We start from the raw sequence: 15328 nt of genomic DNA, 5'->3' as shown, positions 1-15328 counted from the left end.
GCAGATAAGAGCATCTTTCTTGTCGCTAGGGACAGAGATGACACTTATCGGGCCTGGCATCTTTAGTGTATTGTATGCATAGTGAGAGGCTGCCATGAACTTGGCGAGTGCTGGACGTCCGAGTATCCCATTGTAAGGCAATGGAAAGTCAGCAACGTCAAAAGTGACCCTCTCAGTCCTGAAGTTCAGCTCGCTGCCAAATGTTACCGGCAACGTGATCTTTCCCTTCGGCTTGCTCCTTCCCGGATTAATTCCTTGGAACGTACCGGTCACTTCGAGCTCACTGTCAGGGATCTGGAGTTTCTGGAGTACCGCGGAGGAGATCAGGTTCAAGCCGGCCCCGCCGTCAACTAGCATCTTAGTGACCTTGAGGTTGCGGATAGTTGGTGAAACCAACATCGGCAAGCACCCGACCGCAGTTATGCAATCATGGTGGTCCTCAATATCAAAGATGATAGGCGTGCTGGACCATTTCAGAGGTTTGCGTGACTCGATGGGTGGTTCTGCTGCATTTACTTCCCGCACCCACTGCTTGAGCTGGCGGTGTGAAGTATGCAGAGAAGCACCGCCGTCAACGCACAGAACCTCTGTGGCTTTCTGGAACTCCTGCTCGTCGGTCTCGTCATCATCCATATCTTCATCGTCGTCGTCATCTTCATCCTTGTCGCGGCCACGGGGAGGTCTGTCCCCTTGCCGCTGCTTGGCCTTGCCACGGCGTCCTCCTCGGCCGGGGCGTTTCTTGCCGGATCCTCCAGCACCTTCCTGGGTCTTCTCCTTGTCGCGTTGCTCGTATTCAGCCTTCTGCTGCTCGACAAGCTGCTCGACCTTCTTGCAGCTCTGGAGGTCATGGCCCTTGGTGCGGTGGATCTTGCAGTACTGCCTGTTGGTGCCGTCCTGCTTGTCGACGACCGCCACAGCCTGGTGGTTGGTGCCTGCGACAATCTCCTTGCCGGAGCTTCCAGCTTTGGCTTGCTTGCCGGACTGCTCAACGACTAGCACAACTTTGCCTTTCTTCTTCCTGTTGTTCCGCCACCGGTTTTTCTTCGCCGGGGCAGCATCCTCACTATCAGATCCTCCTGCTCCTGTATTCTCTCCGGGGAGTTTCCTCCCTTCCTCAGCACGCGCACACTTGTCGGACAGGGCATATAGCTCACTGACGTCCCTGATCTTGCACATCGCCATCTCCTCCCGCATCCTGCGGTTTCGCACATTCAGATGGAATGCACTGATTACCGCGGCAAGGTGGACATCTAGGATGTTGTGCTGTACGCGGCTGAATCTTTGTATGTACTTGCGCAGGGGCTCTCCTTCCTTCTGGGCGAGCAGATGAAGATCACTCTCTTGGCCATGAGGCTTGTGGCCGCCTGTAAAGGCGCCGACAAACTGATGGCATAGGTCAGCCCAGGAGGATATGGAGTTGTCCGGCAAGTGCATGAGCCAGGATCTGACATTGGGCTTGAGCACCAGCGGGAAGTAGTTGGCAAGGATCTTGTCGTCCCGTCCCCCGGCAGCTTGCACCGCGATGGTGTAGATGCTGAGGAACTCCGACGGATGCGTCTTGCCGTCGTACTTCTCTGGCACGTCTAGCCTGAAATTCTTCGTGCTGGGCCACTAGACTTGCCGCAGCTCACGGATGAACGCAGGGCAACCTACCGCGTACGGCAAGTCGCCTGGTTCCCCTGGCGCATGCATGTCAACAGAGGGTCCAGCGCGCTTGTCGGATTGACGTCGCGCTTCTCTTCGGCGCTCGATGCGAGTACGAGCGTCTTCTTGCTGTTGTTCGTGAAGAACTTGGCACTGATCGCGACGAGCTCGTGGATCCGACGATGCAGTGGAGTCGCTGTCGAGGTGGATCTGGCGAGTCAGTGATCTTGGCCTTCGGGGTGGAGAGTGCACGGTGGTTGCACCCCCACCGGTTTCGTCACCACCGGCTCGCGCCTGGCGGTCCTGCCGCGGCAGCGATGCACTCGACTGCCGTGGAGTGTCGCCGTTGGCGAAGCCGATGAGACTTTGAATAGTGGCCCTCCATTCGTCGATCTTGTCTGACGTTGGAGGGTAATCCAGGAGCAGTTGAACCCGCGCCAAAGCTTCTGCTCGAGTGGTGGGCGGCAGTGGCGAACGGTGCGAGGAGCGGGATATGCTCGGACTTCTAACTATGTTAGAAGGAGCAGTATCTCGTCCGGGCGACCGTGTCTTGCTCGCGCCAGCATGCTGGCGTGCATGTTGGTCTTGAGCACCCCGAGATCCACCAGCTCGATCTTGGTCCAACAAACGTATGGTACTGCGAATACCATGACGCTGTCGGTCCTACGCCTCCTGAAATGGGCGCGGTGCATGTACGGACGCCGAGGTCTGCGCGGCCTTGTCCTTGGACCTGGCAGCACCGTGAGCTCCCTCTTCGATGTCCGTTCTTCCGCCGGCGTCTACCCCACCACCAGTTTGCTCCGGCGGTGGTGGGATTGACGTGGATGGAACAATTGCCCCCGAAGCCTTCTTCTTCGGTGGCATGTCGATGAAGAAAATGAAGATCTGGGTCGTGTGAACACCGGATCAGGTTCACACAATCTCGACGCCCCTTACCTGGTGCGCCAAAGATGTCGGGGAAGCTGATCCACGAACACCTATGGGACCGGAGGACCGAGCCCCTTTCGGTTCGGCGGGGGGCTGAGATCGCATGAAGAGCGGATCGAGGCGAAGCACACGAGTAGTTTACCCAGCTTCGGAGCTCTCCGGAGAGATAACACTCCTACTGCTGCATGTCTAATTGTATTGTGTTCTTGCTTGGGAGCACGGAGTGCTACAAGACCGAGCGTGAGTGTTCTTCTGGCTTCGAAATGAGCCGAACCTCCTCTACGTTGCATGTGGGCCTCCTTTTATATGCTAAAGGGGTCACCGATAGGTGGCAACGCAGAGAAGGGTAAAAACGTAAAAAGAGTTGCGGTTGGTACAACTACTTGCATAGTGTATCCTACCTAACCCTGACGGCAGGGGACAAGGGCATTAAATGCCCGTCTGTGTCGCCCAAACAGTGCAGAAAAGGACCGTTAGGGACGCTACCGCTCGCCACGATGGCGATCTTGTCAGCGTCGCATGCCACCGCGCACCGCTGGCTGCACAGCCCCTCGCCACGCGTGCCTGGGAAGGCCCCAGGGCGACACGTTGGTGGATGTGCTGGAGCGTAGGTACAGGGTGGTTACGGCGCTTGCCGCGGTCGTTGTCTTGTCGCGCCCGGAAGCTTGTCGCTCACCAGGCATTGCCGGGACGCGTGGCGCGTCGCGGCAAGTTCCTCGAGATGCCTTGGTTGGCCTTCCCGGCAAGCTCCTCTTGCCGGGGCCTTGCCTCCTTGGCTTAAATACTTTGTTCTTGAATGGCTCCAAGGGAACAACGGAGGACCTTGGCGGTCGCCCGGCAAGCCTTGCCGCGGGGTGCTGCAACTGCCCGTGCACAAGTTCGGGATACTAGGGTACCCCTACTCTAGCACACCAACAGATGGTGAGCCCAGATTCCGCAAAATGGCTTGAAGCCATGAAATCTGAGATGGGATCCATGTATGAGAACAAAGTATGGACTTTGGTTGACTTGCCCGATGATGGGCAAGCAATTGAGAATAAATGGATCTTCAAGAAGAAGACTGACGCTGACGGTAATGTTACTGTCTACAAAGCTCGACTTGTTGCAAAAGGTTTTCGACAAGTTCAAGGGATTGACTACGATGAGACCTTCTCACCCGTAGCGATGCTTAAGTCTGTTCGAATCATGTTAGCAATTGCCGCATTTTATGATTATGAAATTTGGCAAATGGTTGTAAAAACTGCGTTCCTGAATGGGTTTCTGGAGGAAGAGTTGTATATGATGCAACCAGAAGGTTTTATTGATCCAAAGGGAGCTAACAAAGTGTGCAAGCTCCAGCGATCCATTTATGGACTGGTGCAAGCCTCTCGGAGTTGGAATAAACGCTTTGATAGTGTGATCAAAGCATTTGGGTTTATACAGACTTTTGGAGAAGCCTGTATTTACAAGAAAGTGAGTGGGAGCTCTGTAGCATTTCTAATATTATATGTGGATGACATATTGTTGATTGGAAATGATATAGAATTTCTGGATAGCATAAAGGGATACTTGAATAAAAGTTTTTCAATGAAAGACCTCGGTGAAGCTGCTTACATATTGGGGATTAAGATCTATAGAGATAGATCAAAACGCTTAATTGGACTTTCACAAAGCACATACCTTGACAAAGTTTTGAAGAAGTTCAAAATGGATCAAGCAAAGAAAGGGTTCTTGCGTGTATTGCAAGGTGTGAAGTTGAGTAAGACTCAATGTCCGACCACTTCAGAAGATAGAGAGAAAATGAAAGATGTTCCCTATGCTTCAGCCATAGGCTCTATCATGTATGCAATGCTGTGTACCATACCTGATGTGTGCCTTGCTATAAGTTTAGCAGGGAGGTACCAAAGTAATCCAGGAGTGGATCACTGGACAGCAGTCAAGAACATCCTGAAGTACCTGAAAAGGACTAAGGATATGTTTCTCATATATGGAGGTGACAGAGAGCTCATCGTAAATGGTTACGTTGATGCAAGCTTTGACACTGATCCGGACGATTCTAAATCGCAAACCGGATACGTGTTTACATTAAACGGTGGAGTTGTCAGTTGGTGCAGTTCAAAGCAAAGCGTCGTGGCGGGATCTACATGTGAAGCGGAATACATAGCTGCTTCGGAAGCAGCCAATGAAGGAGTCTGGATGAAGGAGTTCATATCCGATTTAGGTGTCATACCTAGTGCATCGGGTCTAATGAAAATCTTTTGTGACAATACTGGAGCGATTGCCTTAGCGAAGGAATCCAGATTTCACAAGAGAACCAAGCACATCAAGAGACGCTTCAATTCCATCCGGGATCTAGTCCAGGTGGGAGACATAGAGATTTGCAAGATACATACGGATCTGAATGTTGCAGACCCGTTGACTAAGCCTCTTCCACGAGCAAAACATGATCAGCACCAAGACTCCATGGGTGTTAGAATCATTACTATGTAATCTAGATAATAAAGTTATTATTTATTTCCTTATATCATGATAAATGTTTATTATTCATGCTAGAATTGTATTAACCGGAAACATAATACATGTGTGAATATATAGACAAACAGAGTGTCACTAGTATGCCTCTACTTGACTAGCTTGTTAATCAAAGATGGTTATGTTTCCTAACCATGAACAAGGAGTTGTTATTTTATTAACGAGGTGACATCATTAGTTGAATGATCTGATTGACATGACCCATTCCGTTAGCTTAGCACCCGATCGTTTAGTATGTTGCTATTGCTTTCTTCATGACTTATACATGTTCCTATGACTATGAGATTATGCAACTCCCGTTTACCGGAGGAACACTTTGTGTGCTACCAAACGTCACAACGTAACTGGGTGATTATAAAGGTGCTCTACAGGTGTCACCGAAGGTACTTGTTGGGTTGGCGTATTTCGAGATTAGGATTTGTCACTCCGAATATCGGAGAGGTATCTCTGGGCCCTCTCGGTAATGCACATCACTTAAGCCTTGCAAGCATTGCAACTCATGAGTTAGTTGCGAGATGATGTATTACGGAACGAGTAAAGAGACTTGCCGGTAACGAGATTGAACTAGGTATTGGATACCCACGATCGAATCTCGGGCAAGTAACATACCGATGACAAAGGGAACAACGTATGTTGTTATGCGGTCTGACCGATAAAGATCTTCGTAGAATATGTAGGAACCAATATGGGCATCCAGGTCCTGCTATTGGTTATTGACCGGAGACATGTCTTGGTCATGTCTACATTGTTCTCGAACCCCCCGGTAGGTATATCGGCCTTATTGGGCCTTAGTGGAGAGGAGGGAGAAGGAGCAAAGGAGGGGGCGTGCCCCCCCAAGCCCAATCCGAATTGGGAGGGGGGCCGGCCCCCCCTTTCCTTCTTCCCTCCCCTCTCTTCCTTCCCTCTCCTACTCCTAATAGGAAAGGGGGGACAAACCTACTTGGAGTAGGTTTGCCCCCCCTAGGGCGCGCCTCCCATCTTGGCTGGCCCCCTCCTCCTCTCCCCCTTTATATACGGAGGAGGGGGGCACCCCATAGACACACAAGTTGATCTTCGTGATCATTCCTTAGCTGTGTGCGGTGCCCCCCTCCATGATATTACACCTCGGTTATATTGTAGCGGTGCTTAGGAGAAGCCCTGCGACGGTTGAACATCAAGATCGTCACCATGCCGTCGTGCTGACGGAACTCCTCCCCGAAGCTTTGCTGGATCGGAGCCCCGGGAGCGTCATCGAGCTGAACGTGTGCCAAGAACTCGGAGGTGCCGGAGTAACGGTGCTTGGATCGGTTAAACCGGGAAGACGTACGACTACTTCCTCTACGTTGTGTCAACGCTTCCGCTTCGGTCTACGAGGGTACGTAGACAACACTCTCCCCTCTCGTTGCTATGCCATCACCATGATCTTGCGTGTACGTAGGAAATTTTTTGAAATTACTATGTTCCCCAACACTAACACACATATGCATATTGATCTCCTTTTTAACAGTTCAGAGAGGTGCGGGATAAGCTCCTACCATCGGACCGCATACTAGCACTTCAAGAGGAAATAGCCGGATTTTTGCGCGACCAGGTCATAAATCCCAAAGGAGAATACTATTACCCGCTACTACCCCCATGAACCACTTGTCATGGTGCTCTGGAGGCACCAAGGCAACATATGTAGGAGGAATTGTATATGTATATATATACATGTGTATGTGTGAATAATGGTGTTGGTTGTGAGACATTCGATGATATATATATATATATGCGGTTCTACGTATGAGAAAATCTATTTATATATATGCATAACGTGTACAATTTGTAGTATCGTGAAATACCAGCAAACAGAAAAAAATGGAATGGAAAATAAAGCAAAAAAAACCCCAAATATTTAGTACCGGTTGGTGTTACCAACATCTACTAATGTCCTACGCGCACACGGGTCTGGCTCATGCCACGTGGTGTCACTTTAGCACCGATTCGTGTCGAACCGGTACTAAAGGGGGGGGGGTATTTAGTCCCCACTCTTTAGTGCCGGTTGGCAAACCGGCACTAAAGGCCGTTACGAACCGGCACTAAAGGCCGGTTCTGCACTAGTGTATGGTTTCCTTTGAAAGTTTTTGCAATTAGATATAATACAATAACAAAATATGAATGGGTTCGCAATAGTACTTAGAGTAGTGATTTGCGTTCTTATACTAACGGATCTCATGAAGGTTTTGTTGAGTTTTGTGTGATTGAAGTTTTCAAGTTTTGGGTGAGATTGCGATGGATGAAGGAATAAGGATTAGCAAAAGGCTAAGCTTGGGGATGCCCGAGTTACCCCAAGAGAATATTCAAGAAGTATCAAGTAACTAAGCTTGGAGATGCCCCCGAGTGGCATCCCCTCTTTATTCTAACAACCATCGGTATCTTACTTGGAGCTATATTTTTATTCATCACATATTATGAGTTTTGCTTGGAGCGTCTTGTATGCTATGAGTCTTTGCTTGTTTTTATTTGTGTTTTAAGTCATCTTTCCTTGCTAGAGACACCTAGTTGAGGGAGCCAAAATTATGCTATGACTTGTTAGAATTGCTCTCCATGCTTCACTTAAATCATTATGAGCTATGGAATTGCTCTAGTGCTTCACTTATATCTTTTTGAGCACGGTGTGCTTTGCTATTTTTGAAGAAATGCTCTCATGATTCACTTAGATTTATTTGAGAGTTAGTAATACTTTAAAGAATTATTTCTCTGTTGCTCCACTTAAATTATTTTGAGAGAAGATTTTATGCTCATGTTCTTCACTCAGATTTGTTTGAGCTATCAAAAGCAACATATGAAATTAGTCTCAAAGTGATAGATATTCAAGAAGGATATAAAAAAAACTTTCATGAAGATCATTGGAAAAATAAACTTGATTCCTTGTAATAGTTTTGAAATATGATGATAGTGATATGTGAGTCATGTTGAAGAATAATTGTGCTTTAGTAAGAATGTTGGTATTAAGGTTTGTGATTCCCTATGCAAGCACGAAAGTCAATGTTATGCAATGGAATTACATCCTACTTGTGGTGCATTATTCGATGTTAGTTATGCTTAATGCTCGCTTATGAGATATTTTGTTTCTTTGTTGGATGCTTCCCAATCTTTTGCTAGCCTTCATTTGCACTAAGTATGATCACTACTTGTGCATCCAAAATCCTTTAAACCAGTTTTTGCCAAATGAGTCCACTCTACCTACCTATATGCGGTATTCTTTTGCCGTTCTAAGCAAATTTGTATGTGCCATCTCTAAAATTCAATATAAATTTCTCTTTTGTGTGCTCGTACCGCTCATGAAACTATAGGGGTTGGCTCATATATTTCCATGCTAGATATGTTATTCTCAAGATGAGTGTTTATTCACTTGTCATTGGACGAGAGTATGGCAAAGGTATTACCGATGCCCAGTCCCGAAATGAAAAATGAATTTACTTTATGTTGTCAAATTATAAATTACTTGGAAAGTGTTGGTATGGAAGGATCCCGTGGATACGGTTAGCCATGGAAAGTGAAAGTATGGAGGAAAAAGCAATAAACTTTATTTTCTGTTTGGGAACCGCCTATGATATATCCAACATGGAAAGTAATGGGAAATACTCGATCATTTTCGTTGACAGGAAAAGCATGTGACCCAAAATGTTTTAATCTCTAACTTTTTCCCTTTGAGCTCAGGCACCTCTACAAAACCCTACTTCCCTCTGTGAAAGGCCTTTCTATTTACTTTATGCAATTTTTTTTACTTGAGTCTCCATCTTCTCTTATAAAGCACCAACTAAGGGGCACTATGGTCGTACTTGAGCATTGGGTGTAGCTAATATGCGAGTGTGTTTCATGAATGGATCAACGATTGAGCATAATGGGCTAGGGATAACTTGCTTTAGTGTTGATATTTTGAAAGACATGGTTGCTTGTTGATATGCTTGCGTATTAAAGTCTTCATGTCAAAACTAGACTATTGCTTTGAACCATATAAAAGTCCAAATGTCCATGCTACAAAGAAAATAATATGTGATGAACATGTTAGGCAGCATTCCATATCAAAATTTTGTTTTTGTCATTTACCTACTCGAGGACGAGCAGGAATTAAGCTTGGGGATGCTGATACGTATCCAATATATCTATAATTTTTTATTGTTCCAGGCTGTTATATTATCACTCTTGGATGATTTACAATCATTTTACAGCAACTTTATATCATTTTTTGGAACTAACCTATTGACATAGTGCCAAGTGCCAGTTGTTGTTTTCTGCTTGTTTTTTACATCGCAGGAAATCAATACCAAACGGAGTCCAAATGCAGCGAAATTTTTTGTGGATTCTTTTGGACCAGAAGACATCCAGTGGGTCAAAGAAGTACCAAAGGGGGGGCCCGAGGTGAGCACAAGACACCTGGGCGCATCTGGAGGCCCAGGCGCGCCCTGGTGCGTTGTGCCCACCTCGGTGGCCTCCCGCACCGCCTCTTTGCTCTATAAATACCCCAATATTCCAGAAACCCTAGGGGAGTCGACGAAAATCAATTCCAGCCACCACAAGTTCCAGAACCACCAGGTCTAATCTAAACACCATCACGGAGGGGTTCATCATCCTCATTGGTGCCTCTCCGATGATGCGTGAGTAGTTCATTGTTGACCTACGGGTCCGTAGTTAGTAGCTAGATGGCTTCCTCTCTCTCTTGATTCTCGATACAATGGTCTTTTGGAGATCTATTTGATGTAAATCTTTTTGCGGTGTGTTTATTGGGATCCGGTGAACTTTGAGTTTGTGATCAAATCTATGTTTTTATCCATGAAAGTTATTTGAGTCTTTTGATCTCTTATATGCATGACTACTTATAGCCTCGTATTTCTTCTTTGAATTTTTGATTTAGTTAGGCCAACTAGATTGATTTTTCTTGCCATGGGAAGAGGTGCTTTGTGATGGGTTCGATCTTACGGTGCTTGATCCCAGTGAGAGAAGGGGAACCGACACGTATGTATCGTTGCTATTAAGGATAACAAGATGGGGTCTATTTCTAGATAAATAGATATTGTCTACATCATGTCATCGTTCTTATTGCATTACTCCATTTTTCCAAGAACTTAATACACGAGATGCATGCTGGATAGCGGTCGATGTGTGGAGTAATTAATAGTAGTAGATGCAGGCAGGAGTCGGTCTACTAATCTTGGGCGTGATGCCTATATAATGATCATTGCGTGGATATCGTCATGATTATTTGGAGTTATATCAATTGCCCAACAGTAATTTTTTTACCCACCGTATGATATTTTTCTCGAGAGAAGCCACTAGTGAAATCTATGGCGCCCGAGTCTCTTCTTAATCATATTTCCCTTCGAGGTCTACTTTTATTTGCTTTTATTTTCAATCTATTAATCCAAAAATCCAAAAATACCTTGTTGCAATTTTTAGTAATTTATTTTATCTCGAGTTCCCGCGAGATCTATTTATCCAATCTACTACAATTTTATCTATCTTTTTACCCGTGAGGGATTGACAACTCCTCTCTTACGTCGGGTTGCAAGTATTTGTTCTTTGAGTGCAGGAGCTGTTTACGTGGTGTTGCATGGTTCCCCTACTGGTTCGATGACCTTGGTCTCATCACTAAGGGAAATACCTACCGTTGTTGTGTTGCATCGTCCCTTCCTCTTTGGGGAAATGTCGACATAGTTCAAGAAAATATCACTCTACTGCAAAGGAAATGGTCACTGAAAGCGGAACTTCCCCAAATACTTGGCGGATCAGAATGATGGAAAAGTGAACAAAGGTATATTAAATATATATGTTACTGATGTGTACCTTACTAGTATTAATAGTAGCCCCTGGGTATTTGATACTGGTTCAACTGCTAAGATTAGTAACTAGAAATAGGAGTCGCGGAATAAACAGAGACTAGTTAAGGGCGAGGTGATGATGTGTGTTGGAAGTGATTCCAAGGTTGATACGACCACCATCGCACACTCCCTCTACCTTCGGGATTAGTGTTGAACCTAAATAAATGTTATTTGGTGTTTGTGTTGAGCATGAATATTATTTGATCATGTTTGCTGCAATACGGTTATTCATTTAAGTCAAAGAATAATTGTTGTTCTGCTTACATGAATAAAACCTTCTATGGTCATACACCCAATGTGAATGGTTTATTGAATCTCGATTGAAGTGATACACATATTCAAAATATTGATGCCAAAAGATGTAAAGTTGATAATGATAGTGCAACATACTTGTGGCACTGTCGTTTAGGTCATATTGGTGTAAAGCGCATGAAGGAACTCCATGCAGATGGGCTTTTGGAATCACTTGGTTATCAATCATCTGATACTTGTGAACCATGGCTCATGGGCAAGATGACTAAAATTCCGTTCTCCAGAACAATGGAGCGAGCTAATGACTTAATAAAAATAATACATACCAATGTATGCGGTCTGATGAGTATTGAAGCACGCGGCGGGTATCGTTATTTTCTGACCTTCATAGATGATTTGAGCAGATATGGGTATATCTACTTAATGAAAGACAAGTCTGAAACATTTGAAAAGTTCAAAAAAAAATTAGAGTAAAGTGGAGAATCAGGGTAAGAAGAAAATAAAGTTTGTACAATCTGATCGCGGAGGCAAATATTTGAGTTACGAGTTTGGCCTTCATATAAAACAATGTGGAATAGTTTCACAACTCACGCCTCCTAGAACACCACAACGTAATGGTGCGTCTGAACGTTGTAACCATACTTTATTAGATATGGTGCGTTCTATTATGTCTCTTACCGATTTGCCACTATCGTTTTGGGGTTATGCATTAGAGACAGCCACATTCACGTTAAATAGGGCACGGTCTAAAATCGTTGAGATGACACCGTATGAAATGTGGTTTGGCAAGAAACCTAAGCTGCCATTTCTTAAAAGCTTGGGGTTGTGACGCTTATGTTAAAAGGCTTCAGCCTGATAAGCTCGAACCCAAAGCAGAGAAGTGCGTCTTCATAGGATACCCTGAGGAAACCATTGGGTACACCTTCTACCACAGATCCGAAAACAAGATCTTTGTTGCTAAGAATGGATCCTTTCTAGAGAAGGAGTTTCTCTCGAAAGAAGTGAGTGGGAAGAAAGTAGAACTTGATGAGGTAATTGTATCTTCTCTCGAATTGGAAAGTAACACATCACATAAAACTGTTCCCGTGATGCCTACACCAACTAGAGAGGAAGCTAATGATGATGATCATTAAACTTTAGATCAAGTTGCTACTTAACTTCATAGGTCAACCAGAACACGTTCCGCACCAGAGTGGTACGGTAATCTTGTCCTGGAAGTCATGTTACTACACCAAGGCGAACCTACGAACTATGAAGAAGCTATGATGAGCCCGGATTCCGACAAATGGCTTGAAGCTATGAAATCTAAGATAGGATCCATGTATGAGAACAAAGTGTGGACATTGGTGGACTTGCCCAATGATCGGCAAGCCATAGAGAATAAATGGATCTTCAAGAAGGAGATGGACGTTGATGGTAATGTTACTGTCTACAAGATCGACTTGTCGCAAAAGGTTTTTGACAAGTTCAAGGGGTTGACTACGATGAGACTTTCTCACCTGTAGCGATACTTAAGTCTGTCCGAATCATGTTAGCAATTGCCGCATTTTATGAAATTTGGCAAATGGATGTCAAAACTGCAATCCTTAATGGATTTCTTAAAGAAGAGTTGTATATGATGGAACCAGAAGGTTTTTTCGATCCTAAAGGCGCAAACAAAGTGTGCAAGCTCCAGCGATCCATCTATGGAGTGGTGCAAGCATCTCGGAGTTGGAATATATGCTTTGATGAGGTTATCAAAGCATATGGTTTTATACAGACTTATGGTGAAGCCTGTATTTACAAGAAAGAGAGTGGGAGGTCTATATCATTTCTGATATTATATGTGGATGACATATTGTTGATTGGAAATGATATAGAATTTCTGGATAGCATAAAAGAATACTTGTATAAGAATTTTTCAATAAAAGGCCTCGGTAAAGCTACTTGTGTATTGGGCATCAATATCTATAGAGATAGATCGAGACGCTTAATAGGACTTTCACAGAGCACACACCTTGACAAGATTTTGAAGGAGTTCAAAATGGATCAGTCAAAGAAGGGTTTCTAGCCTGTATTGTGAAGTGTGAAGTTGAGTAAGATTCAAAGGCCGACCATGGCAGAAGATACAAAGAGAATGAAAGTCATTCCCTATGCCTCAGCCATAGGTTCTATAAAGTATATCATGCTGTGTACCAGACCTATTGTGTGCCTTGCTATGAGTTTGGCAAGGGGGTACAATAGTGATTCGGGAGTAGATCACCGGACAGTGGTCAAAATTATCCTTAGAGGACTAAGGAAATGTTTCTCGGTTATGGAGGTGTTAAAGGGTTCATCGTAAAGGGTTACGATGATGCAAGCTTTAACATTAATCTAGATGACTCTGAGTCTTAATCTGGATACATATTGAAAGTGGGAGCAATTAGCTAGAGTAGCACCATGCAGAGAGCATTGTATACATAGAAATTTGCAAATATATATACAGATCTGAATGTGATAGACTCGTTGACTAAACTTCTCTCACAAGCAAAATATGATCACACCTTAGTACTCTTTGGGTGTTAATCACATGGCGATGTGAACTAGATTATTGACTCTAGTAAACCCTTTGGGTGTTTGTCACACGGCGATGTGAACTATGGGTGTTAATCACATGACTATGTGAACTATTGGTGTTCAATCACATGGCCATGTGAACTAGATTATTGACTCTAGTGCAAGTGGGTGGTGTTAATCACATGACGATGTGAACTATTGGTGTTCAATCACATGGCCATGTGAACTAGATTATTGACTGTAATGCAAGTGGGAGACTGAAGAAAGTATGCCCTAGAGGCCATAATAAAGTTGTTATTCTATATTTCCCTATTCATGATAAAGGTTTATTTTTAATGCTAGAATTGTATTGACCGGAAACTTAAATACATGTGTGAATACATAAACAAATACTGTGTCCCTAGTAAGCCTCTACTAGACTAGCTCATTGATCAAACATGGTTAAGGTTTCCCAACCATGGACATGTTCTGTCATTTGATTACGGGATCACATCATTAGGAGAATGATGTGATGGACAAGACCCACCCGTTAGCTTATCATAATGATCATTCAGTTTTACTGCTATTGATTTCTTCATGTCAAATACATATTCCTTCGACTATGAGATTATGCAACTCTCGGATACCGAAGGAATACCTTGCGTGCTATCAAATGTCACAAAGTAACTGCGTGATCATAAAGATGCTCTACAGGTATCTCCGATGGTCTTTGTTGAGTTTGCATAGATCGAGATTAGGATTTGTCACTCCAAGTATCGGAGAGGTATATCTGGGCCCCCTCGGTAATACACATCATAAGCTTGCAAGAAAATGACTAAGGAGTTAGTCATGAGGTGATGTATTACGGAACGAGTAAAGAGACTTTCCGGGAACGAGATTGAACTAGGTATGAATATACCGACGATGAAATCTCAGGCAAGTAACATACTGATAGACAATGGGAATTACATATGTCGTCATAACGGTTCGACCGATAAAGATCTTCGTAGAATATGTAGGAGCCAATATGGGCATCCAGGTTTCGCTATTGGTTATTGACCGGAGAGATGTCTCAGTCATGTCTACATAGTTCTCGAACTCGTAGGGTCTGCACGCTTAACGTTCGTTGACGATTTAGTATTATATGAGTTATGTGATTTGCTGACCGAATATTGTTTGGAGTCCCGGATCAGATCAGGGACAGAACGAGGAGTCTCGAAATGGTCGAGAGGTAAAGATTGATATAAAGGACGATGGTATTCGTACACCAGAAGTGTTCCAGAGGGTACCGGATACTTATCAGGTCACCGGAAAGGAGTTTCGAGCACCCCCGACAAAGATATGGGCATAATGGGCCAAAGGGGGAACAGACCAGCCCGTGGTTCACCCCTTCTTTGGATAACAGGCCCTAAGGGAAGGAAAGGGGCAGGGCTGGCCCCTCCTACCTTTCCCTCTCATGGGAGAAAGGAAAAGGGGGGGGGGGGGCTCCTCTGCCTTTCCCCCGCACCGATATAAGGCAGGGGAGGGGCGCGGCGTGGGAGGGACTCAAAGTAGGATTCCTCCTACTTGGGCACCTCCTTTGGCTGCTCCTCCCTCCCTCCCACCTATATATATATGTGGGAGGGGGGCGCCTAGCACAC

This window comes from Triticum dicoccoides, chromosome 3B (assembly GCF_002162155.2).
Source record: "Triticum dicoccoides isolate Atlit2015 ecotype Zavitan chromosome 3B, WEW_v2.0, whole genome shotgun sequence".
Classification (NCBI taxonomy): domain Eukaryota; kingdom Viridiplantae; phylum Streptophyta; class Magnoliopsida; order Poales; family Poaceae; genus Triticum; species Triticum dicoccoides.
This window is presented reverse-complemented; position numbering follows the sequence as displayed.